The sequence below is a fragment of the Mytilus trossulus genome, chromosome 10 (assembly GCF_036588685.1).
Source record: "Mytilus trossulus isolate FHL-02 chromosome 10, PNRI_Mtr1.1.1.hap1, whole genome shotgun sequence".
NCBI classification, from domain to species: domain Eukaryota; kingdom Metazoa; phylum Mollusca; class Bivalvia; order Mytilida; family Mytilidae; genus Mytilus; species Mytilus trossulus.
Genome location: NC_086382.1, coordinates 17,713,109 through 17,737,369, shown reverse-complemented (window position 1 = coordinate 17,737,369; position 24,261 = coordinate 17,713,109). Strand labels below are relative to the sequence as shown.

At 32.8% G+C, this 24,261-nt stretch overlaps 1 pseudogene; it reads right to left on the bottom strand.

Annotated features, from left to right (window-relative positions):
* Positions 1–3,469: 3,469 nt before the first annotated feature.
* Positions 3,470–24,261, bottom strand: part of LOC134687731 (uncharacterized) — a 34,975-nt pseudogene continuing 14,183 nt past the window's right edge.

Below are 24,261 nucleotides of genomic sequence, written 5' to 3'. Positions count from 1 at the left end.
TAAACATTTAACCCAGTTTCTATAACTGTCACACCTTCATAAACATTAAACCCAGTTTATATGACTGTCACACCTTCATAAACATTAAACCCAGTTTCTATGACTCACACCCTCATAAACATTAAACCCAGTTTATATGACTGTCACACCTTCATAAACATTAAACCCAGTTTCTATGACTCACACCCTCATAAACATTAAACCCAGTTACTATGACTGTCACACCTTCATAAACATTAAACCCAGTTTCTATGACTGTCACACCTTCATAAACATTAAACCCAGTTTCTATGACTGTCACACCTTCATAAACATTAAACCCAGTTTCTATGACTGTCACACCTTCATAAACATTAAACCCAGTTACTATGACTGTCACACCTTCATAAACATTAAACCCAGTTTCTATGACTGTCACACCTTCATAAACATTTAACCCAGTTTCTATAACTGTCACACCTTCATAAACATTAAACCCAGTTTATATGACTGTCACACCTTCATAAACATTAAACCCAGTTTCTATGACTCACACCCTCATAAACATTAAACCCAGTTTATATGACTGTCACACCTTCATAAACATTAAACCCAGTTTCTATGACTCACACCCTCATAAACATTAAACCCAGTTTCTATGGCTGTCACACCTTCATAAAAATTAAACCCATTTCCTATGACTGTCACATCCTCATAAACATTTAACCCAGTTATGAATTTCAGACCCTCATAACATCACACCAAAGTTTCTATAACTGTCGCACCTCAAAACATCATACTGAAAATCCGATAACTGTCGAACCCTCATAAACATCATACCCATGTTCTGATAGGTGTCAAACATTGGTAACATCATATCAAATTTTCTATGACTGTCACACCCTCATAACATCATACCTAAGTTTTTATAACTGCCACACCCTCATAACATCACACCAAATTTTCTATAACTGTCACACCCTCATAACATCACACCAAAGTTTCTATAACTGTCACGCCCTCATAACATCACACCAAAACTTCAATAACTGTCACACCCTCATAACATCACCAAATTTTCTATAACCGTACCATCCTCATAACATCACACCGAAATTTCTAGAACTGTCACACCCTCATAACATCATACCCAAGTTTCTGTAAATGTTACACCGACATAAACATTAAACCCAGTTTCTATAACTGTCACACCCTCATAAACATTAAACCCAGTTTCTATGACTGTCACACCCTCACAACATCACACCCAAGTTTCTATAACCGTCACTCCCTCATAATTTCATACCCAAGTTTCTATAACTGTCACACCCTCATTATATCATTATAAATCAGTAATAGAAGGGGCATTAAGATTTACCATTGTAGGTACACATAGGCTATTTTGGAATTTATTGAATATTTAAAGAAAGTCCCTCAACCTGTACAGATGGACTGGACGTACATCCTATAATTGGTTTCCATTCTCTAACTTTAGTATGCTTTTATGAAACTTATACACAATGCTTTTTACCAAAATACACAGATCAAGTTTGAATGGGGTAGCATCGCAGTTACCATACTAAAATTATGCCTTTTTACAAACAGAAAAATTACTGAATTTTTGTTTCCATTCTCTTACTCTAGTTTTCCTAAAATGAATGTTATGAAACTTATACACAGTGCTAATTACCACAAAAGCTAATCAAGTTTAAATTGGTGTAGTATCACTTCTACCATTCTTAGTTATGCCCCTTTACAATTTGAAAAATTGCCTTAACCAAATATTTTGAAACTTATACACAATGCTTATTACCACAAAACAAAGATATAATATGATTTTGCCTTTTACTGTTCTTTAGAAAAAAACCTTTTCAAATTGAAAAAAATTGCTGATCTCTTTGTTTTTGTTTTCTTCCTTCAAGTTTGCCTCAAATAAATGCAATGAAACTGATATGCAATGATTATTAGTACAAACTAGATATCATTAAGATGGGAGCCATCTCTGTGGGCCCCACTGTCAATAACGTAGGGTAAATAAATTGTATGGATAATCTGATATGAAGCATTATTTGAAGTTATTACATAGTCTCATGTGTGATTTTAATCTAAGATTTTAAGTTAAAACTGATAAATATTCTCATCTTACTTTCATAGTATAATAGTGATATGACTGCATGATGTGAACTCATTGTTGACTACTCTAAGGTGACTTCTGGATATATGGATTGATGTTTGAACAATATGTTTAAAGGTGCTGCCCAATTAATATTTGTCACATATTTTTAGAATTATGCCTTCAATATATTATGACCCACCAAGTATAAAGTATGGAATATTAACGGTTCTCGAGAGGTAGAGCGGACACAATTTGTTACGAACAACGAACGGATGGACAGACAGACAGACTGACCTTAGACCTAGGATGCATATATTATGACACATTCTCTGGTGTTGGTTAATATATATGTTAAGTTGAAAATGTTTGTCAGTATGAAATAATAACAGCTGTCCTCTCAAAATATAGTGTGGATAAAATTTGTTAGCGATGGACAGACCAACAGACAGACAGACCTTTGACCTAGGAAGTGGTACATACATCATGACACGCCCTCTGGTGGTGGTTAAAATGGATGTCAAGTATAAACTTTAAAATCATAATGGTTATCTAGATATGGAGCGGACACGATCTTCACCACAGGACACAGGGTTGTCAACTGAAACCAAAGTTTTTTACCTTGACCTTTGACCTAGGAAGTTGTACATACAACATGACACACCCTCTGGTGTTGGTTAATAATCATGTTAAGTATTAAGTATAAAATCATAATGGTTCTCTAGATATGGAGCGGACACGAAAGTGTTACGGACGGACAGACGGACGGACGGACAGACTGATCACTATAGGGCGACCCGCCTAAAGGTGGGGCCCTAATAAAATTGAGAAAGGAAAGGGGGAATATGGCACAATAGTTTCAGAGAAGAATTTTGTAAAAGTAGAGTGAAGACAATAAGACAACTACGGACGCCAAGTGATGCTAACAGTATGAAATTCACTCTTCTTTCTCCAGGAAACTAATCACAGATGTTAAGTTCTTATTTGTTAATCTTATATGCAGATCAGTTAATAATAACTTTAAACCAGAGTTTCTGTTATGCTCTAATCTAAGATGAAGTGGAGAGACACCATTTCTGGCCAACTTGGTCACTGCTGCTAATGACATAAATTTCTGTTGTAAAATTTCATCATATCTTTTCTTCACATCATGAAAGGATATGTGGAAAAGGTCTTCATCAAGCACTTCCTTCTCTATTTTTTCTGTGAATAAAGTAGTCAATACTTTCACATCTTCTTTTGCATCATGTGCTTGATAAGTGCAGTTTGTAAGAAGTTTACTGACAAGATTTTCCTGCTTGTAGTTGCCAACATCAGACGTTTGGAAGATTCTTTTTGAAATTTTCAGAGTGTCAACAAAACCAAAAACATGAGAAGAAAATTCTGAAAATAATTTAAATTCAGACATTCTATTACAAACAATAGGAAGGTCAAAATTACAAGCATTGTGTCCTACAAGTATGGGTTGAGGAATTTCTTAAGATATTCAATAAAATCCAAAAGAGCTTCCTGTATTAGTTTTGATAAGACTGGAATACCTCTTTGGAACATAGTATTTGTTCCCCTATCGTATCTTAGCATATTCACAGCAGATGCCTGTTCAGAAATTTCACAACGTGGCTGAGCATACACATTAAAGTCATCACCAGCTGCTATCTGCAAAATGTCACTATTTCTGCCTCTGCCAGTCGTCTCTGTATCAAATACAACATATGTAAAGGCATTTTCTGGTAGTGTTAATCTATTGGGAATTTCTGTTGTTTGGGTTAGTTCTTCATCTTGATGTAATTCAGCAGCTTGGTAGTAGGAAACACCTTCATGAATTTCCTTAGTTGCTTCTTTCTGACTTTTCAATATTTTTTTCAACAGACGTTTCCTCTTTGCTTTGTAAACTAATCTGCTTCGCTTTTTGAAGCATTCTCTTAGCAGCAATTTTTAAGGCCATTCTGAAGATGAATTCTCCCGGTGATAATCCTACAGCCTTGTTAACCTATGAAAAAGAGACAAAACTTATTGCCACTAGCTTTATAAATCAAATATAAAAATATAGATTGTAGAGCATTTGATGAAAAAGTGACTAAAGTAAATTCTTTTCCCTTATGGTCATTAAAGTAAATAAAAAGTTCAAATTTCCTCAGATAGATCTTTTTTATACTTTGCCAAAATAAAGTTTTGTCTATGCTTTTTACAAAAAACTAATGAAAAGTATGGGTCCTGGGCTATTTTTCAAGATACAGGTCATACAAATTGTTCAAATGTGCTCAGATTGTTCATGAAAAAAACACATTTTTTGGCATTAAAAGAAATCTATGAGAATTTCGGAATAAAATATAAGGAGATAGGTTTTTTAATATGCTTAAAGAAAGTTGAAAGAAAAAAATGCTGTCACCAAACTACCAAAAAGTGAGATACTAAATTACTCTTTCAGTCCAGTATAAAAAAATAGTAAAAGATTTATCTCCCCTTAAATGGCCAAGCTAAAAAAAATAATGTAAAAACACAAATATTTTGTATTTATTTGAACATTTTGAATAATGCAATATATCCCCAGGTTTTCTTTCTATAAATCAACAGTCTAACATATAAATTCCCAATATGTCTCCAAATTAGCAGATTTATACCATGAATCTACATTAAAAATTTCAATTTAGGGGAGGTAAAAGATCTGCAAAACCTATAATACATCCATATTCAGGACAGTATGTTGATAGTGGACTTATGATGATAATATTCATGTTGTAAGTGTCATACTAACATATAAAGTAATAGTACACAAGAAGACAGACCTCCAGACTACTCAGGCCGATAAACAGCAAATGGCTCAATATCTTTAATTGTTTTTCCATAGGCGGTAATGGTAACGTTTTTTCCTGTAGCTCAGTCCATGTCGTAAAACTTGGATATGTATGATAGCTCATTTCGAAGCTGTGACATTTTCACATATGTGGTTAAATTTTCGGGGTGCGAAGTGAGATTACTTTTTCCGTAAATTAGCAAACCCCGAACATCCTTTTGTGATGCGGCTCCTTGTGGTAAAATATCCCCTTTTTAACACAATAAGTTCTTTGAAAATTGAATACTTTGAACACATTCAATAGCTCCATAGTTTTTACACATTTATTCTATGTTCCTCTACTTTCCTAATCACCACAAATAATTAAGTTCAGCCATTTGTTAAAAATAGAAACATGTCCAATATCACGACACAGAGATTTTTTCTTTACACGCGACTTTTAAGTTCCTCATTTCGAGGCGCATTAGGGATGTTGTCCCATATTGCAATCCATAGTTCTGATTTTTCCAAATATTTTTATGTGATCTTCATCAGTATGATATTCTGAATAAATCTGTCCATTTCTGAAAAAAAATACAAAGTGTATGCATAATTAATTTCTTACAGTATACCTTCACTAGTCAAAAGAAGGACAAAACATCTGAATGTAACCTTAAATTACAACACACAGACCCTGTTAAAGCATTCAATAAAATTTTCTGTTGCCTAAAAGTGCATTTTGACAGAGAAATTATGCAAAAATGAAGATTTCATAAAAAAAACCACCAAAATACTGAATTATTCTGGCCAGTGGAAACCTGGTATTTTATACTGTAGAAACCACTATAAACTACTGTAAAAGTCATTTGAATCATATAATTAGAGTGCAATGAAGTGCAAATTTTCAAAACTTGTTCTTTCACATAATTGTATTTGAGAAAAAATGTTTTTTTACATGTATTTCAGTGAAAATCTTTTATCAGTGAGATATCGGCATGAGATTTTAAAGGAAACATTGTGACATCACACGTAATATGGCGTCATTAAATAACGACATATCAAAATAATGCTAATTATAGTTTGCAGTGTTACATGAGGAACAGTTGCCCCAAGGTTTAACTTGAAATATGGAGTCAAAAAGATCAGTACCCAAGCATTTTCATTTAATGCCAAGACCATAGAAACAGTTTTCATATCAGTATATTTTTTTAACATACCGACTGTAATTTGAATTGCATAAATACAATAAATAAACAATTAAGAGCTTGCCAAATAAAACAAAATGCTTACCAGTTATTCAGGACTTTTAAAACCTCTAGTTTGTCATCTCAGGTTAAAAAGTAATGATATGTCTGGAACTGAAATAAGACAAAAAAATTACTCAGGCTGTGTTATTATTTGGTTTAAATACATAAGTATTATTGAGAGCAAAAATCAAATACTTGAAAGTTTTATTGCAAAGAAAGAAAAATGTTTCTCCCTTGTGGCTTATCAACCTTCATTTAAATCTTTTATATTAGAAGCAACGAGTGGTAGCTTACTAGCTTAATAGTTGAAAAGGTGCAGCAATATTGTTTTCAAAAGCCCCCTTTTTCACTGAGAAAAGACAATATCTTGTGATTTGCTAGTGTGCATTTCAAATAATAATTCATGATTTCTTTAAAACATGTACATGTTTGTCTGTTTATTAACTGCATATGATATCTACTGACCATGGGTTAAATTATTGGATAAAAGCACATGATGATGATGTATTTCACTTTACTCGTATGAAGTGTGTTATCTCCCCTGATTATCAGTTATTCCTGTAAACTGGAGTGATAATTACATAAAAAAGACTGTATTGTGTCATGTTTACTCACAGATAAAACTATTATGTTAGTTCATGCCTTGATCAATTCATAAACAAATTCCTTTCAGATCTCTCGGGGGTGTAAACAAAGTTAGAATTGTGCCTAAAAAAGTGTTCAGCCCCGTGCCTGTAATGCTTTCTAAAAGCAAAAATTTCATTGAGTATCTGCTGATATTTATCTATAATGGTTATCTGAAATCATCTGGGATATCTAGGTATAAATAAAAAAATACTTCCCATCATTTTCACAATTTTCCGAGGTGTACAAGGTGAAATCATCCATAGATCACTCTAAAAACTTCTGATTAATCTTTTTGTAAATTGCAATCCATAGTTCTGATTTTTCCAAATATTTTTATGTGATCTTCATTGGTATGACATTCTGAATAAATCTGTGTATTTTTGTCCATTTCTGAAAAAAAATAAAGTTGTTTCAGCACTATAAGGCAATGACACTTTTATCGCTATATTTATTTATTTTGAATACAAAGTGTATGCATAATTAATTTCTTACAGTATACCTTCACTAGTCAAAAGAAGGACAAAACATCTGAATGTAACCTTAAATTACAACACACAGACCCTGTTAAAGCATTCAATAAAATTTTCTGGTGCCTAAAAGTGCATTTTGACAGGGAAATTATGCAAAAATGAAGATTTCATAAAACTAGAGGCTCTAAAGAGCCGGTGTCCCTCACCTTGGTCTATGTGAATATTAAACAAAGGAAGCAGATGGTTTCATGACAAAATTGTGTTTTGGTGATGGTGATGTGTTTGTACATATCACTTTACTGAACATTCTTGCTGCTTACAATTATCACTATCTATAATGAACTTGGCCCAGTAATTTCTGTGGAAAATATTAGTAAAAATTTACAAACTTTATGAAAATTGTTTAAAATTGACTATAAAGGACAATAACTCCTTAGGGGGTCAATTGACCATTTTAGTCATGTTGACTTATTTGTAAATCTTACTTTGCTGAACATTATTACTGTTTACAGTTTATCTCTATCTATAATAATACTTAGATAATAACCATCTGAAAATTATAAGGCAGATAGATCTTGACCTGATAAACAATTTTACCGCTGTAAGATTTGTTCTATATGCTTTGGTTTTTGAGTTATAAGCCAAAAACTGTATTTTACACCTATGTTCTATTTTAGCCATGGCGGCCATCTTGGTTGGTTTGGGGGGTCACGCCACACATTTTTAAAACTAGATACCCCAATGATGATTGTGGCCAAGTTTGAAATAATTTGGCCCATTAGTTTCAGAGGAGAAGATTTTTGTAAACATTTCTAAAATTTACGAAAAATGGTTAAAAATGACTTTAAAGGGCAATAACTCCTAAAGGGGTCAACTGACCATTTTGGTCATGTTCACTTATTTGTAAATTTACTTTGCTGAACATTATTGCTGTGTACAGTTTATCTCTATCTATAATAATATTCAAGAAATAACCAAAAACAGCAAAATTTCCCTAAAATTACCAATTCAGGGGCAGCAACCCAACAACGGGTTGTCTGACTCATCTGAAAATTTCAGGATAGATAGATTTTGACCTGATTAACAATTTTACCCATGTCAGATTTGCTCTATATGCTTTGGTTTTTGAGTTATAAGCTAAAAACTGCATTTTATCCCTATGTTCTATTTTTAGCCATGGCGGCCATCTAGGTTGGTTTAACTGGTCATGCCACACATTTTTTAAACTAGATACCCCAATGATGATTGTGGCCAAGTTTGGTTTAATTTGGCGCAGTAGATTCAGAGGAGAAGATTTTTGTAAAAGTTAACGACGACGACGACGGACGACGGACGCCAAGTGATGAGAAAAGCTCACTTGGCCCTTCAGGCCAGATGAGCTAAAAAAACCACCAAAATACTGAATTATTCTGGCCAGTGGAAATCTGGTATTTTATACTGTAGAAACCACTGTAAACTACTGTAAAAGTCATTTGAATCATATAATTAGAGTGCAATGAAGTGCAAATTTTCAAAACTTGTTCTTTCACATAATTGTATTTGAGAAAAAATGTTTTTTTACATGTATTTCAGTGAAAATCTTTTATCAGTGAGATATCGGCATGAGATTTTAAAGGAAACATTGTGACATCACACGTAATATGGCGTCATTAAATAACGACATATCAAAATAATGCTAATTATAGTTTGCAGTGTTACATGAGGAACAGTTGCCGCAAGGTTTAACTTGAAATATGGAGTCAAAAAGATCAGTACCCAAGCATTTTCATTTAATGCCAAGACCATAGAAACAGTTTTCATATCAGTATATTTTTTTAACATACCGACTGTAATTTGAATTGCATAAATACAATAAATAAACAATTAAGAGCATGCCAAATAAAACAAAATGCTTACCAGTTATTCAGGACTTTTTAAAACCTCTAGTTTGTCATCTCAGGTTAAAAAGTAATGATATGTCTGGAACTGAAATAAGACAAAAAAAATTACTCAGGCTGTGTTATTATTTGGTTTAAATACATAAGTATTATTGAGAGCAAAAATCAAATACTTGAAAGTTTTATTGCAAAGAAAGAAAAATGTTTCTCCCTTGTGGCTTATCAACCTTCATTTAAATCTTTTATATTAGAAGCAACGAGTGGTAGCTTACTAGCTTAATAGTTGAAAAGGTGCAGCAATATTGTTTTCAAAAGCCCCCTTTTTCACTGAGAAAAGACAATATCTTGTGATTTGCTAGTATGCATTTCAAATAATAATTCATGATTTCTTTAAAACATGTACATGTTTGTCTGTTTATTAACTGCATATGATATCTACTGACCATGGGTTAAATTATTGGATAAAAGCACATGATGATGATGTATTTCACTTTACTCGTATGAAGTGTGTTATCTCCCCTGATTATCAGTTATTCTGGTAAACTGGAGTGATAATTACATAAAAAAGACTGTATTGTGTCATGTTTACTCACAGATAAAACTATTATGTTAGTTCATGCCTTGATCAATTCACAAACAAATTCCTTTCAGATCTCTCGGGGGTGTAAACAAAGTTAGAATTGTGCCTAAAAAAGTGTTCAGCCCCGTGCCTGTAATGCTTTCTAAAAGCAAAAATTTCATTGAGTATCTGCTGGTATTTATCTATAATGGTTATCTGAAATCATCTGGGATATCTAGGTAAAAATAAAAAAATACTTGCCATCATTTTCACAATTTTCCCAGGTGTGCAAGGTGAAATCATCCATAGATCACTCTAAAAACTTCTGATTAATCTTTTTGTAAATTGCAATCCATAGTTCTGATTTTTCCAAATATTTTTATGTGATCTTCATTGGTATGACATTCTGAATAAATCTGTGTATTTTTGTCCATTTCTGAAAAAAAATAAAGTTGTTTCAGCACTATAAGGCAATGACACTTTTATCGCTATATTTATTTATTTTGAATACAAAGTGTATGCATAATTAATTTCTTACAGTATACCTTCACTAGTCAAAAGAAGGACAAAAAATCTGAATGAAACCTTAAATTACAACACACAGACCCTGTTAAAGCATTCAATAAAATTTTCTGTTGCCTAAAAGTGCATTTTGACAGAGAAATTATGCAAAATGAAGATTTCATAAAAAATAACACCAAAATACTGAATTATTCTGGCCAGTGGAAACCTGGTATTTTATACTGTAGAAACCACTATAAACTACTGTAAAAGTCATTTGAATCATATAATTAGAGTGCAATGAAGTGCAAATTTTCAAAACTTGTTCTTTCACATAATTGTATTTGAGAAAAAATGTTTTTTTACATGTATTTCAGTGAAAATCTTTTATCAGTGAGATATTGGCATGAGGTTTTAAAGGAAACATTGTGACATCACACGTAATATGGCGTCATTAAATAACGACATATCAAAATAATGCTAATTATAGTTTGCAGTGTTACATGAGGAACAGTTGCCGCAAGGTTTAACTTGAAATAGGGAGTCGAAAAGTTCAGTAACCAAGCATTTTCATTTAATGCCAAGACCATAGCAACAGTTTTCATATCAGTATATTTTTTTAACATACCGACTGTAATTTGAATTGCATAAATACCATAAATAAACAATTTAGAGCTTGCCAAATAAAACAAAATGCTTACTCAGGCTGTGTTATTAATTGGTTTAAATACATAAGTATTATTGAGAGAGCAAAAATCAAATTCTTTAAAGTTTTATTGCAAAGAAAGAAAAATGTTTCTCCCTTGTGGCTTATCAGCCTTCATTTAAATCTTTTACTTTAGAAGCAACGAGTGGTAGCTTACTAGCTTAATAGTTGAAAAGGTGCAGCAATATTGTTTTCAAAAGGTTTGTTGACCCTCCCCCTTTTTCACTGAGAAAAGACAATATCTTGTCATTTGCTAGTGTGCATTACAAATAATTTTCCTGGTGTAAAAGGTGAAATCATCCATAGATCACTCTAAAAACTTCTGATTAATCTTTTGGTAAATTGGCTCAATATCTTTAATTGTTTTTCCATAGGCGGTAATGGTAATGTTTTTTCCTGTAGCTCAGTCCATGTCATAAACTTGGATATGTATGATAGCTCATTTCGAAGCTGTGACATTTTCACATGTGTGGTTAAATTTTCGGGGTACGAAGTGAGATTACTCTTCCCGTAAATTAGCAAACCCCAAACATCCTTATGTGATGCGGCTCCTTGTGGTAAAATATCCCCTTTTTAACACAATAAGTTCTTTGAAAATTTAATACTTTGAACACATTCAATAGCTCCATAGTTTTTACACATTTATTCTATGTTCCTCTACTTTCCTTATCACCACAAATAATTAAGTTCAGTCATTTGTTAAAAATAGAAACATGTCCAATATCACTACACAGAGATTTTTTCTTTACATGTGACTTTTGAGTTCCTCATTTCGAGGCGCATTAGGGATGTTGTCCCAAATACAAGTTTTAAAGCCTTTTGTTAGACTCAGCCAGGAATCTAATCCCAAACCTTCATTATGGGCAAGGCATTGACTTAGATAAGATTTCTACTTGGTTTTGTTGAAAAGTAACAGTTTTTATCAAGTTTATTAAATAATGAACACAAATGTAGCACAACAATATGAACCAAGTTTTGTGTGAAATTTTGATATCCATATATCTTTGTCTCTGTGTCATTAACTACATGGCTTGGCATATTGTTTCCTTTGTTTTTCTTAGGTCAGGTGAAGCCTGCAAGACTGTACAGCTTGCAATAATTCTATATACTCAAAATGTAGTTGAATTAATGCTTTTAACATGTGAAATATAGACCAAATTACAAAAGCTTAACAATAACCAAAGAATCATAAAAATGAAATCAAGGTCAGATTAAACAAAGCCAGACAGACATGTACACCTTACAATCATTCCACATACCAGGTTTAATCTGCCTGCCTGTCTATCACTTATAGTTCTATCTAACACAAACCTTTTCTAAATACTTGTGACCCTCGTTCTTCTGCAGAACAGATGCTGAAATTCTCCCTGTCAGAGATTTGCTTGATCCAAATGACCTGTAAATATTAAGGTTGAAGGTCCCATTTATAATGCAGTTGAACCAGTATTTTTTGTAAAAAAATTAAATGCAAAACAACATGTTTACAATAAACAATGAGGCAAGTGTTGACAGAATAAACAAGTGAAACTGCGAGCTACTGCTCACTGATGATACCCCCGCCGCAAGTGGATAATATTAATAGTGTAAAAATATGCAAGTGTTCGGTAAACAGGAAGTTGTCGAGTGATGAATCTGAAAATATCGCACGGTATAGCTGACTTATATAAATCCTGAAACCAAGGTTGAAAACTACCTCTACTGATGATACCCCCGCCGCAAGTGGATAATATTAATAGTGTAAAAATATGCAAGTGTTCGTTAAACAGGAAGTTGTCGAGTGATGAATCTGAAAACGCATCGCAAGGTATAGCTGACTTATATAAATCCTGAAACCAAATTTCAGAAATCCTTGTGTTGTAGCTCCTGAGAAAAATGTGACGAAAAATATTCATGGGATGGACGGAATGACAGAAGGACAGACAGAGGTAAAACAGTATACCCCCCCCCCCCCCTTTCTTAAAGCGGGGGTATAATGATTGGTTTGATGTATAAATTATTAAGCGGCTGATTAAATGCATATTAAGGATAAAAATATTCCAAAAATTTGGTTGCTTATATAGGGAATCAATAGTGTGATGGAGCGGGACCCTTTAAGGCAGCCATTGGCAGTGATATTTAAAAAAGGGTAGAGGTAGTTTTGAAAAAAGCCAACAATATGTTGGCTTTTTTCAAAACTACCTCTACCCTTTTTTATTGGGAAAATATGCGTCATTTTCATCGAATTGGGAAAATTAAAATAAAGGTGTAATAGCACCAAATCATGGTACATCACATCCAGTTGCATACAAAAGTAGGCCTAAAAAAATATTCCCTTGAATTTGACAGTGGTAGAAAATTAACCCTGCATTTCAATGCACTTAAATTTTTCTGAGTCGTAAATATGTATGTTGGATGTCTGAAAGCATCATTCTTTTTTTATTTGATGGTCTTATAAAATATTTTGGAACGTTAAGGTTACATAGCTACCAAAGCAGGTAACCAGTAAATAACAATGTAAAAATTGGGTTGTTTACTTCCGGTGATGATTATTTTCTTATATGCAATGAAATGTTGTGTGAAATTTTCACTGTATCACTGGAAAGGATTAATTTTTACACATGCAAAGTATTTCTTTGGTTGAAATATAGGTAAATACTGTACAATTTTTTTAAAAGTACCAATTTAACAAAGACTAATAGGGAAAAATCAATGGTGGTATTACACCTATTTAGGGAAACTACATGTGCACTCGTGACCTTATTGTACTTTCATTTTTAAAAGTTATTAATAAACCTGTTCATACATTGTAAACATGGACTATTCGGAATGGATTGAGACACAGAAAGCACGTTTGATGTAAAATTGCCTTGAAATGGGGGTTTACGGGTGTTTTCTAAGTCAAATGGGTGGACAGACAAAGCTGTATTTAGTTTACTGTGTTAAATTTTAAATATACCCTAACAGTTTTGTTTATACAACATGTGATTTTTTTATTTCAGTGTTCACATGTTCTGAAGAGCATTCTGTTGAAAAATCTTATATGTGAATTGGTCTGCAGATGACACTTCAGCATTAAAGTAAGTATCAACTATCATCATGTTTTTTGTTTTTTCTTTGGCCGCAAAAGTTTACAATTTGCCATTGTGCCGTCTACATTTTGCACAGACAATAAATCATCTAAACACTTATTTGCCCTGGATTTATACACATCAGAATCCAGTCTCACATACTTAAACTTTATAATTCTTACCAATTTTTTTTTGTACCAGCATTCCAAGGGACATAACCCTTTTTAAAAACATTTTGAGGTATTTTTTATTTATACTCTTTCTCCCCATTTTCTAATGTAAAATACAAGAAAGTGGACTCTTTGTGTAAATCTATTAGAAATATACTGTTATGAGTAAATAAAAAGACTTTGATACCAGTAACAATAAATGATTGACTGAAAGGGAACCGTTATTTGTCACACTAGGCGAACAGACTAAAAACTCGAGTTACACATAAGGGCTTCTAGAAACTTCCGTGTAGACTGTTAACATTTATAGAGACAGTTCTTTCAGCTAAAACACTTTAATTATTGATTTAACATTACATTTATTTCATATTTGTGGGGAAGTAATCACATTTGTTTTATTTTTTAGACAAAAGATATCAAGTTTTGATGAAAAAGGAAGGAAAGAGGAAAAATGGACCAAAACAGACCAAAACAGACCTTCAAATGAGCTCTTAAAGGTGCAATAAAATTGTTTATCATCTAAAAGTTGTCTTTTGTATTATATTTAATTGTTTGAATGCATAGATCATGAGTTTCTGATCAGATATTAGTCAACACTGCATTTTATAATGATACACTGAAATTAGGATTTTTCGAAGAAATTAGACTGAAATTGCCGTAGGATATGGCCTTACATTATAGTGATTTTCTCTGAAACTATAGTTCTGACTGAGACAAAACTTGACAGTTATGCTTGAAATAACTTGCAATTGGAGGGAAAAAAATTACATTAAGTTTATTTGACATTTAGGTGTTCTTTAGGTGTAATACCATCAAATCATGGTACGTCACATCCGGTTGCATACAAAAGTAGGCCTAAAAAAATATTCCCGTGAATTTGACAGTGGTAGAAAATTAATCCTGCATTTCAATGCACTTAAATTTTCTGAGTCGTAAATATGTATGTTGGATGTCTGAAAGCATCATTCTTTTTTTATTTGATGGTCTTATAAAATATTTTGGAACGTTAAGGTTACATAGCTACCAAAGCAGGTAAACAGTAAATAACAATGTAAAAATTGGGTTGTTTACTTCCGGTGATGATTATTTTCTTATATGCAATGAAATGTTGTGTGAAATTTTCACTGTATCACTGGAAAGGATTAATCTTTACACATGCAAAGTATTTCTTTGGTTGAAATAAAGGTAAATACTGTATATTTTTTTTAAAAGTACCAATTTAACAAAGACTAATAAGGAAAAATCAATGGTGGTATTACACCTAAACCATAAATTTGACTGAAACTTCAATTACCAGACCCATTTTCAAGAATCAAACCCTGCTTTAAAATAAGACCCCATTTTGTCAGTAAATTAATGATACATAAATATACCCTCAAATGTGCCCATAATCATAATATAGAAATTTTAGGCAAGAAAATTGATCAAATGAGTGTTTTTTAGTTTGTATTTATGGACAATTTCTACTGAGACTGCACTGTTTGGGGAAAAGGTTGTCTTTTTGGGAAAAATTAAAAGCCATTTTTTTTCATATTTGGATTATTCTTCAGGGGGAAAAGCCTTTATTCTCCACTAATTTAAGGCAAACAAATATCACTGATTGGGCCCCCACTTATAAAAATTTCTTGATCTGCCAGTGATAGTTGTTGATTTGTGTGTTATTTTGATCTCGTGTGGAGAGTTGTTTTATTGGCAGTCATACCCCATCATCTTTTTTATATCATATAAATTCTTATTCATTATGATTATGAACAGATATCTTACTTGTTTTTGGAGCTTTTGTTGAAACTATGAAATTAAAATTCTCATTTGCTTGGGTAGATCCTAAGTTTGTCAAGCAGGCAGCTCTATCTTTTTGGCTCTAAGATCTGTCTGAAGACTTGGACATGTGAGAGGCTTACCCTGCCGTAGACTGCGCTACCTATTGTCTGAATACTTGGACATGTGAGAGGTTTACCCTGCCGTAGACTGCGCAGTGATATTGTTGGCTTTTTTCAAAACTACCTCTACCCTTTTTTATTGGGAAAATATGCGTCATTTTTATCAAATTGGGAAATTTATAATAAACTATAAAACTGACTGGAACTTCAATTTACAGATCCTGTTTTCAGAGGTAAACCCTCATTTGTAATAAGACCCCTTACTGTCATTGATGATACATAAAAAGACCCTCAAATCTGCACATATAGTCATTTTAGGCATGAAAAATGTTCAAATGAGTGTTCTTCAGTTTGTTTTCATGCACAATTACTACTAAGACTGCACTGCTTGGGAAAAAAGTTGTCTCTTTGGGAATAATTTTGAGCCATTTTTTTTTCAAATTGGGATTTTTCTCCAGGGGAAAAAGCCTTTATTCGGCAGTAATTTAAGGCAAACAATATCACTGCTGCGGTACCTATAAAATTGATTGTTTAAATGTTAAGGATAAAAATCACAACCCAAAACAACTTTTTAGACAAACTAGAGGCTCTAAAGAGCCTGTGTCGCTCACCTTGGTCTATGTGCATATTAAACAAAGGACACAAATGGATTCATGACAAAATTGTATTTTGGTGATGGTGATGTGTTTGAAGTTCTTACTTTACTGAACGATTTTGCTTCTTACAATTATATCTATCATGAACTTTGCCCATTAGTAACAGAGAACTATATTTGGTAAAAATTTACATAAATTTACCAAATTAATGAAAACTGTTAAAAATTGACTATAAAGGGCAATAACTCCTTAAAGGGTCAATTGACCATTTAGGTCATGTTGACTTATTTGTAGATCTTACTTTGCTGAACATTATTGCTGTTTACAGTTTATCGCTTATATAATAGTATTCAAGAAAACCAAAAACGGCAAAATTTCTTTAAAAATTACCAATTGGAGGGCAGCAACCCAACAACCAGTTGTCCAATTCATCTGAAAAATTCAGGGCAGATAGATATTGACTTGATTAACAATTTAACTTCTTGTCAGATTTGCTCTAGATGCTGTGGTTTCATAGTTATAAGCAAAAAACTGCATTTTACACCTTTGTTCTATTTTTAGCCGTGGCGGCCATCTTGGTTGAATGGCCAGGTCATCGGACACATTTTTCAAACTAGATACCCCAAAGATGATTGTGGCCTAGTAGTTTCAGTGGAGATTTTGTAAAAGATTACTTAGATTTATGAAAAATGGTTAAAGATTGACTATAAAGGGCAATAACTCCTAAAGGGGTCAACTGACCATTTTGGTCATGTTGACTTATTTGTAGATCTTACTTTGCTGAACATTATTGCTGTTTACAATTTATCTCTATCTATAATAATATTCAAGATAATAACCAAAAACAGCAAAATTTCCTCAAAATTACCAATTCAGGGGCAGCAACCCAACAACCGATTGACCAATTCAGCTGAAAATTTCAGGGCAGATAGATCTTGACCTGATAAATATTTTTATCCCATGTCAGATTTCCTCAAAATGCTTTGGTTTTTGAGTTATAAGTCAAAAACTGCATTTTACCCCTATGTTCTATTTTTAGCGGTGGCGGCCATCTTGGTTGGTTGACCAGGTCACCCCACACATTTTTTAAACTAGATACCCCAAAGATGATTGTGGCCAAGTTTGGATTAATTTGGCCCAGTAGTTTCAGAGGAGAAGATTTTTGTAAAAGATAACTTTAATTTACGAAAAATGGTTAAAAATTGACTATAAAGGGCAATAACTCCTAAACGGGTCAACTGACCATTTTGGTCATGTTGACTTATTTGTAGATCTTACTTTGCTGAACATTATTGCTGTTTACAGTTTATCTCTAACTATAATAATATTCAAGATAATAACCAAAAACAGCAAAATTTCTTCAAATTTACCAATTCAGGGGCAGCAACCCAACAACCGATTGACCAATTCAGCTGAAAATTTCAGGGCAGATAGATCTTGACCTGATAAATATTTTTATCCCCTGTCAGATTTCCTCAAAATGCTTTGGTTTTTGAGTTATAAGTCAAAAACTGCATTTTACCCCTATGTTCTATTTTTAGCGGTGGCGGCCATCTTGGTTGGTTGACCAGGTCGTGCCACACATTTTTTAAACTAGATACCCCAAAGATGATTGTGGCCAAGTTTGGATTAATTTGGCCCAGTAGTTTCAGAGGAGAAGATTTTTGTAAAAGATAACTTTAATTTACGAACCAGATGCTCCGCAGGGCGTAGCTTTATACGACCGCAGAGGTTGAACCCTAAACGGTTGGGGCAAGTATGGACACAACATTCAAGCTGGATTCCGCTCTAAATTTGGATTGTGATTAAATAGTTGACACAGCATAGGTTTCTGACACAGAATGAATGTATTCAAATGAACTTAAAATTTTTGTTTTCTCTTAGAGCAATTCACTATGCTGTTGAATATTAATCCTCTCAAAAAAATGTTTGAAGAAATTTTCTTTTTATTTATGAAATTTCAAATGAGAAAAATTTAACCCAATTTTTTATTCACATCCCCCTTTCCCTTATTCCAAAACTAATTTCAATTAAAATATTCTAATGGAGTTTGCAACAATTACTACTCATTTAAATACATGATGTAAAAAAACTGCTTGTTATCACTGAATGGTAAAGATTATTTAAATTTATCAGTTGGTAGTAAAAAGTGAATATACATTGTATATTGTATATAACAAAGATTTAAGTTGATTCTGGACAAAGAAAGATAACTCCAATTAAAAAAAATTCTTGCAGATATTTCTTGCTTACTATACTGGACAAAGAAAGATAACTCTTAATTAAAAAAAAATTTGCTATTTCACAATATTGTGAAATTAGATATTTCTTGCCATTGCACAATACTGTGCAATTGAAAAGACTTGCTATTGCACAATACTTAATATAATAATTTTAGATCCTGATTTGGACCAACTTGAAAACTGGGCCCATAATCAAAAATCTAAGTACATATTTAGATTCAGCATATCAAAGAGGCCCAAGAATTTAATTTTTGTTAAAATCAAACTTAGTTTAATTTTGGACCCTTTGCACTTTAATTTAGACCAATTTTAAAACAGGACCAAAAATTAAGAATCTACATACACAGTTAGATTTGGCATATCAAAAAACCCCAATTATTCAATTTTTGATGAAATCAAACAATGTTTAATTTTGGACCCCGATTTGGGCCAACTTGAAAACTGGGCCAATAATCAAAAATCTAAGTACATTTTTAGATTCAGCATATCAAAGAACCCCAAGGTTTCAATTTTTGTTAAAATCAAACTAAGTTTAATTTTGGACCCTTTGGACCTTAATGTAGACCAATTTGAAAACGGGACCAACAATTAAGAATCTACATACACAGTTAGATTCGGCATATTAAAGAACCCCAATTATTCAATTTTGATGAAATCAAACAAAGTTTAATTTTGGACCCTTTGGGCCCCTTTTTCCTTAACTGTTGGGACCAAAACTTCCAAAATCAATACCAACCTTCCTTTTATAGTCATAAACCTTGTGTTTAAATTTCATAGATTTCTATTTACTTATACTAACGCTATGGTGCGAAAACCAAGAAAAATGCTTATTTGGGTCCCTTTTTGGCCCCTTATTCCTAAACTGTTGGGACCGAAACTCCCAAAATCAATACCAACCTTCCTTTTGTGGTCATAAACATTGTGTTTAAATTTCATTGATTTCTATTTACTTTAACTAAAGTTATTGTGCGAAAACCAAGAATAATGCTTATTTGGGCCCTTTTTTGGCCCCTAATTCCTAAACTGTTGAAAATAAAACTCCCAAAATCAATCCCAACCTTTATTTTGTAGTTATAAACCTTGTGTCAAAATTTCATAGATTTCTATTAACTTAAACTAAAGTAATAGTGCGAAAACCAAGAAAATGCTTATTTGGGCCCTTTTTGGCCCCTAATTCCTAAAATGTTGGGACCAAAACTCCCAAAATCAATACCAGCCTTCCTTTTATGGTCATAAACCTTGTGTTAAAATTTCATAGATTTCTATTCACTTTTACTAAAGTTAGAGTGCGAAAACTAAAAGTATTCGGACGACGACGACGACGACGACGACGACGACGACGCCAACGTGATAGCAATATACGACAAAAATTTTTTCAAAATTTGCGGTCCTATAAAAATGGTTAAAAATTGACTATAAAGGGCAATAACTCCTAAACGGGTCAACTGACCATTTTGGTCATGTTGACTTATTTGTAGATCTTACTTTGCTGAACATTATTGCTGTTTACAGTTTATCTCTAACTATAATAATATTCAAGATAATAACCAAAAACAGCAAAATTTCTTCAAATTTACCAATTCAGGGGCAGCAACCCAACAACCGATTGACCAATTCAGCTGAAAATTTCAGGGCAGATAGATTTTGACCTGATAAATATTTTTATCCCATGTCAGATTTCCTCAAAATGCTTTGGTTTTTGAGTTATAAGTCAAAAACTGCATTTTACCCCTATGTTCTATTTTTAGCGGTGGCGGCCATCTTGGTTGGTTGACCAGGTCACGCCACACATTTTTTAAACTAGATACCCCAAAGATGATTGTGGCCAAGTTTGGATTAATTTGGCCCAGTAGTTTCAGAGGAGAAGATTTTTGTAAAAGATTACTTTAATTTACGAAAAATGGTTAAAAATTGACAATAAAGGGCAATAACTCCTAAACGGGTCAACTGACCATTTTGGTCATGTTGACTTATTTGTAGATCTTACTTTGCTGAACATTATTGCTGTTTACAGTTTATCTCTATCTATAATAATATTCAAGATAATAACCAAAAACAGCAAAATTTCCTCAAAATTACCAATTCAGGGGCAGCAACCCAACAACCGATTGACCGACTCATCTGAAAATTTCAGGGCAGATAGATCTTGACCTGATAAACATTTTTATCCCATGTCAGATTTCCTAAAAATGCTTTGGTTTTTGAGTTATAAGCCAAAAACTGCATTTTACCCCTTTGTTCTATTTTTAGCCGTGGCGGCCATCTTGGTTGGTTGACCAGGTCACGCCACACATTTTTTAAACGAGATACCCCAAAGATGATTGTGGCCAAGTTTGGATTAATTTTGCCAAGTAGTTTCAGAGGAGAAGATTTTTGTAAAAGATTACTTTAATTTACGAAAAATGGTTAAAAATTGACTATAAAGGGCAATAACTCCTAAACGGGTCAACTGACCATTTTGGTCATGTTGACTTATTTGTAGATCTTACTTTGCTGAACATTATTGCTGTTTACAGTTTATCTCTAACTATAATAATATTCAAGATAATAACCAAAAACAGCAAAATTTCTTCAAATTTACCAATTCAGGGGCAGCAACCCAACAACCGATTGACCGATTCATCTGAAAATTTCAGGGCAGATAGATCTTGACCTGATAAACATTTTTACCCTCGTCAGATTTGCTCTAAATGCTTTGGTTTTTGAGTTATAAGCCAAAAACTGCATTTTACCCCTATGTTCTATTTTTAGCCGTGGCGGCCATCTTGGTTGGTTGACCGGGTCACGCCACACATTTTTTAAACTAGATACCCTAATGATGATTGTGGCCAAGTGTGGTTTGTTTTCGCCCAGTAGTTTCAGAGGAGAAGATTTTTGTAAAAGTTAACGACGACGGACGAAGACGGACGATGACGACGGACGACGGACGCCAAGTGATGAGAAAAGCTCACTTGGCCCTTCGGGCCAGGTGAGCTAAAAAAAATCAAATAATCAGTTATACAATACATGTACAAAGCATTATCATAACTCACGTATATCTGACTTCTGTGTTTATTGGCTAACAATCTCAACATATATTGTTTTATTCTTGTTTTATATTTACCTATATATATACATTATATATTAACATAGTGGAATTAACTAATAACTTTTTATACTTGAATATTTTGCACAATAGGACACCTTATTGTTATTGAACTTGTTATATGTAATCTGTATAAGAAAATAACAGACTTTAAACAGATTTTTCCCAGGCTTCTCATCTAGTTTCCCCCTGTTCTTTGGAGGGGGGAAGGGGGGGGGGGGGGGGGGGGGGGGGGGTAACGCTGCAAAGACTTTACAAGGCATCATTGTTAAGAAGTTAAAGCTGCAAACCAATTTTAAAGATATCCAGTTCAGTAGTAGATTAAATGCTTATTATTTACAATAGTATTAGTAGCATTAAACTATTTTAAATATAAAAAAAAAAATCTTAAAGTACTATGTACTATACCTGAATTGAAAAGGATTCTTCTGATAACTGCACCAGGTAGCATCTTCACTGGCACAAAGAGAGTGGTCACCATATAAACGTGGAACTATAATATCCAGTGATTTTCTAAGACTCTCTGGCTCTTTTGTCTGGCATTCTTTTATGGCGTACATGAAGCATCTCCCAATGTAAGATATTACATTTGGTTGTTTTAGAACTTTATATTTGTGGCTAAGCTTATATAGTTTTGATGTGATGCCTTTTTTAGTGTGGTTACTGTCATCTTTCTTCTCAATGGAAGGGAAAACAGCTTTCAGTCAAGAAGTTGTGGTCGAGTCATTATCACCATGGATGACATCAATTGAACATTCAGTTTCCTCTAACTCTCTGGCCATTGATATTGCCATGTCAGGCTCCATTGCCTTACTAGAACCATCCCAGTTTTTTGAACATTCATGTACAGGTATAGTGTGGTTTTTGCTCTGATGTAAGGGACATATCTGGCAAGATTTACTTCTAAGAGAAAACTGCAGTACCTTTCCTGTTTCTTTCCCAATTAATGATGCATGGCCTGAAATTATGGACGTTGTTTTTACATAAAATGATTCCAATCAGGTAAATTACCATGAAGGAAGAGGTAAAAAGAGTTATGTCTCTTGTAAATATTAATTACATGTAAAATTACATGTGTACAAGTTTTACCAGATTTTTATGACATTCATATCATTTGTTTTTTATCAGCAATGATTAGGACAAATTAGAAAATCAGTGTAGATCAATTATTTTTAAAAGAGTTATGTCCCTTGAAAATATCAATTATATTGAAAAATGTATTGTAAGCATTTAGTGCGGTGACTGAAGGTAGAATTTTTTTAATTTAATCTCCCCCACCGAACACACACCTATATAATATATCTTTGGAAAGAAGAAATCCTGTACTATAATAATATGCCTATCGTCAAGACTTAATATGGTCACATTTTTTTTAAATTGAGGTCAAAGGTCATATGTAAAAATCTGTAAAAATTTGGGAGGGTTTCAATTTTGACATTTTTTTCTATTTCTAAACTCTACATAAATACAAATGATAATGTTTTGGATTTATTAATGTTTGTTATTATACATAAACCTTAATCATTAAGATTTATTTTATCCAAAAAAATCCTAAAACGAAGTTTTATAAACAAAACTTCAAAAATTAAGTTTTCGACCTATAAAATGTTGAGAACATCATAACCTTATGAAAAATTACAATTTCAGGTAAAAATCAAGTGTCATGCAGGACAATACTTTAAAATTATTTTTTAAACTATCACATTGGGTGAGATATCAAATCAAAGCAATAACAACAACAACAACAACAACAATACTTTATTTTAAGAGGGTTACACAGTTAGCTATATAACTAATCTTCCCTGAGGCCCTCGTAATGAAAAATGAAACAAAACACAAACATATACCAGTACATTGCATACATACATTAGCATAAAAAGTGAAGTGTGATAATAATGTTCAATACAACTTGATAAAATGTGATGAAAAAATAAACATGATGACATGATCAGTTTTTTATATTATTTATACAGCTAGGTTGATTTCAATAAATGATCTGTTATTTTGTATTTAAAAGAATTAATATTTGTAATATTTCTAAACGGTATTGGCAAATTATTCCACAAGAATGGTCCAGAATACATAAAAGATTTTTTGAATAATTCTGTTTTTGGTTTAGGGAGTATGAGGTTTCCTTGAACAGAATTTCTCAAGGGGTACGGATTTCTGTCTGAAACATAATGAAACTTGTTAGTAAGATATGATGGGGCATCATTATTAATACACTTAAATATCATCACTAACTTATGATATTTTATTCTTTGTTCAACTGTCATCCAGTTTAAGTGTTTGAATAAGGGTGCAGAAGGAGCGAATGGGTCTGTTTCTAGTATTAATCTAGCAGCCCTCTTTTGTAATTTTAATATCCTTTTTAAACCCTCACTGCTA